The sequence below is a fragment of the Rosa chinensis genome, chromosome 7 (assembly GCF_002994745.2).
Source record: "Rosa chinensis cultivar Old Blush chromosome 7, RchiOBHm-V2, whole genome shotgun sequence".
Lineage (NCBI taxonomy): Eukaryota > Viridiplantae > Streptophyta > Magnoliopsida > Rosales > Rosaceae > Rosa > Rosa chinensis.
Genome location: NC_037094.1, coordinates 31,762,759 through 31,766,784, shown reverse-complemented (window position 1 = coordinate 31,766,784; position 4,026 = coordinate 31,762,759). Strand labels below are relative to the sequence as shown.

At 38.8% G+C, this 4,026-nt stretch overlaps 1 long non-coding RNA gene across 10 annotated transcripts; it reads right to left on the bottom strand.

The window, feature by feature from the left end:
- Positions 1–1,228: 1,228 nt before the first annotated feature.
- On the bottom strand, positions 1,229–4,026 carry LOC112175550. Of its 10 annotated transcripts, none has more exons than XR_005802614.1 (6): positions 3,711–4,026; positions 2,620–3,118; positions 2,435–2,528; positions 2,221–2,304; positions 1,712–1,795; positions 1,229–1,617 (listed from the first exon to the last, which is right to left on the bottom strand). It is a non-coding gene; the product is annotated as an uncharacterized LOC112175550 (long non-coding RNA). The 10 variants fall into 10 exon arrangements; XR_002926505.2 differs by having other exon boundaries at positions 2,207–2,304; positions 2,431–2,528; positions 3,711–4,025; XR_002926508.2 differs by having other exon boundaries at positions 1,728–1,795; positions 2,207–2,304; positions 2,431–2,528; positions 3,711–4,025.

Sequence of the window (4,026 nt, the reverse complement as noted above, 5' to 3'; positions counted from 1 at the left end):
GTCTATTACCCCCCAATAGACATTCAAAACTGTGTTTTTTTTTCTTTTTCTTCTGTCCCATTACTTAAAAAAAATAAAAATAAAAAAGGAGAAACATGACCAAAACAACAACAAATCGTGGTGATTGTGATTTCGATTGCCCAGGAATGTGTAGAGAAGGTCACTACCAGAAAACAAAAAACTGCAAAAGCCATGGTCAACAACTGACCCTTCCCTATCTGGCCCGCCATCTAGCCCAACTCCGGCAGCCCCGTCCTCAAAAATTACCGGTTTGCCCTCCCCAGACACCCACCGTTCCTTCCCTGCTTTGACCCAGACCTGGTTAGGCCGGATCTGGGCCCGTACAGGCAGCTTCCACTCGACCAACCACTTCTCCTGCCTTACCGGCGACTGCTGCAGCAAGCTAGAGTCCAACGGCGCCGGCACAGCCCCCGCAACTCTTGCCCGGTTCGTCCTCTAACAAGGCCCCAACGACAATGGTTTACAACGTCAGAGAGAGAGACAGAGAGAGAGAAGTTAAAAAAGCTGCTGCTGCTTGACGCGTCCATGAACTAGCTGACTGGACCGATTCCCGACAAGTTGACTCGGCTGGAAGGCCTGAATCTTTATGAGAACAACTTGAGGGGAGCTTGCTGGCGCGCATTGCAGACTCGCTGAATCTGTACGCGCTTGATGAGAGAGAGAGAGAGAGAGAGAGAGAGATCTGCCTGAGGGAATGAGAGAGATAGACAGTGGCAAGATGTAATTTCTTAATTAGATTAAGGGCAAAATGGTCATTTGATGTTAAATTGGGGTAGATAGAAAGAAAAATCTGTTGTTGGGATAAGTGGGATAACTTTGGCTTATTTTGGTACTTTGGATCAAGGACCCAAAAAAAAAAAAAAACAACTAGAGACTCGCACTAAAAAGAAAGAAAGGCAACGGAAAGGAAAAAGAAGCCAGATACCTCTGATCTAGTCCAAAGTCCAAGCAAAATCACCCATTAAAGATAGAGAAAACCTAGTACAGAAGGTTTAGAGAGAGAGAGAGAGAGTAGTACTAAAACTACTAGATAAACAGCCCGCGCTTTGCTACGGGGTCTTTAGTTTTCAGTTTATTAGAATGCATCAAACATGGCCAGCAACAACCTTACTTAATCAACAATATTTTAGGAAATTTATCAACTGAGCCTACTCTAATCAATTTGCTCATTACATTTTAATAGCTGGATTACACTTAAAACATTGACTGGGTTTTGCAGCTACAGAAAATCATAGCAGTCCCCGTAAATTTTAAAGAGCAACCCGATGCCATTATCGCAACAACCTTCTTTCAGATTTGTGGTTGAAAAAGTGAACTACAGATTTTCCTATCAAGACTGCTAATTAGAATAAAAAATAGTACATGATCATCAACAATGCAAGTACTACCAACTTCATTGTCTGCCCAAGCAGCAACATTCCAAGTGAAATGTGAAAAGTTTGGATGAGAGCTTGACATAACCAAACTTTGTCTTCGATTATCGGTATTCGACTGATGGCAACCAAGACAACGTCATAGAGTAACACGTCTCAGCTTGAAAGCAGAAACTGAATTGAAGCCTTCCTTGTAAAAGCATAAGTACCTTTTCTTCATATCCTGGAAAATCCAGATGCATGGTGAAATTAAGAAGACAGAAATGAAATCTCAGAAAGCTAATCATCAGAAAAACTTAGATGAATGTTATCAAAACCTTGCAGAATGAGTACCGAAATGTTACAATTCTGATGAACTGCTCAATTGCAAATAGCCTTGAAAACGTGCAATAAGATTAATGCTGCTACCAATCCAGAAATAGGTCTTTAGAAAAGAAATTCTAGATCGGGTGGATAGATAAATACTTGAGGAAATAGTGATAAACTGGTATTTAATACAAAAAGAAGGGTTTGCAATGAGAAACTTGAAGTAATAATAACCATCAATAGTTATAGCAGCAATACTAATATATATTTTCTTGAATAAAGTTATGCATGCCACTAATCTCAGATTGCAGTAATGATAATGCATGGAGAGAGAGGGAAAAAAAAATCATTAAACTACTTTAGTTCTATTTTTCAATCCGCTGGTTCTCTAACTATCAATTCAAGCAAAACTCATTAAAGTGTTAAACTATAAGGAAACTGATTTCCTCAATAAAAATTGGCTGATGGGATGTATTAGCAAAATGATGCTATAATAGCTTTTATACCTCAATCACATTACCATTTCACAGTTGAGACTTGAACTAAAAGTTTATTTAATGAAACCCAGCATCATTGGTAATTGAGCTAAGTTGTCCAGGAGAAACTGCAAAACAAATAAAAACATCGATACAGAAATTGGTTATAAAAACATATAAGTTGTGCAAAAATTGTAGCAGAAGCTCATAGGAATACTGGACATACAATTGACCAAGAAAAAGAAGGTACTTACTTACACATACTGAGAGAACTTAAAAATAACCCAGCAAATAAACTAACATTTCTTTATGTTCACTCTGTTCTGCCTAGAGATTGAGCAAATTCCATGTCCTGAATAGCAACAAAACTATTATAGATTAGTAATGTTGTTGATGTACTGTTGAAACATAAATGCATCGATGATTGTTCAGGAAGAAGATACCTCTAAATGTGAAGGAGAAAGAACTCCTTCCAACTTTTGTCGATCTTGTAGGTGAATCATTTGATAGTCATAAACGTTTTCACACACATACATAAGTAATAGAAAAGAAAATTTATTCCACTATGTATAATAATCAAAGATGAGAGATTCTAGTCCAACTTGTGATTGGAAGGAGGTTTTTTTTTTCTGTAAAGCTGGAATTAAACATGAAGTTGAAACTGGACATGAATTTGCATTGGACCTCTTAGTTAACCCAAAACCATAACTTGGACCTAGGCTGCAATACACCTCCTTAATTGTTTCCTTACGTTCTCTTCTAGACCTATTGCCAATTGATGCCAAAAGTTTGGCAAGGAATCCCTAGCAGCTCTTGCATGTTCTTTTCTCTTACACAATTAGGGTCATCCATCTTTACCTAAACAAAAAGCACAGTAATTATTCTCTCTCACAATCCGAAGCAGCAACCGCTGGAGGCGCTTATGCCTCACGGGCACAAAAACTGCAAAAAGATGCAAAAATAATTAGAGAGAGAGCACATGACCTACCACTACCTTCAAGATTTTGACACTTCGGCAAGAGAAGACCCACTTCTTTGCTGCAGGCTTCTAAATTAATTAATCACTCTTGTTTACACAAAACTGTCTGCTAATTAAGCATCTCAATCTAAACAAATATTCATGGCTAATTTAATTACTTGTTCACCAGGGAAGAAAAGAACAACATTTAACCCCCATAACAAAGCAGAAGAAGCTTAAAAAGCTAAAAACTGATGTCTAAAACTGTTTCCTTCATTTCCTTAGTAAAGCCTCCACCGTTAACCCAGTATTATAATTATTTCAGCTAAATAAAGCAACCACGAAAAAGACAGAGTGCTCTGCTTTGGGTTTTGCAATTCGAGCTCATCCATCTCCAATCTCAATCAAAATTCGAGCTCATCTCTATCAAAACCCATCAAAGATTCAAACTTTCCCACACATACATAAGCAATAGCCAAGAAAACTAAAACTGACAACGTTTTTCTCCAAAGAAAACAAAGGGTTTTCAATCAAATCAAAACCTTGAGCCGGAAACAGTGAGAAATGAAAACGCACCAAGTGAGTTCCGATTTTCTTGATGCTGAAGCTATAGCTTGAAGCAGTGATGAAAAATATTGCTGTGTTGTAAGGAGAGGGTGAGTTTGGACTTTGGAGGTGGGCTTTTGTTGTTGGTGACTGAAATAGACCGGCCTGTGGAGACAAAATCTGACCAGGAATTGGAATCTCCTATGAAGACTTGGTTGAAGAGGGTGGCCTTGGAGGAAGAGCCGCAGTTGGGGAGGTAGTTGTCTGAGGGAGTGAAGGAAGCGGTTTTAGGAAGCCGAAGGAAGAAAAGAGAAGGCAAAAACACGGCGGAAGAGAGGAAGAGAGA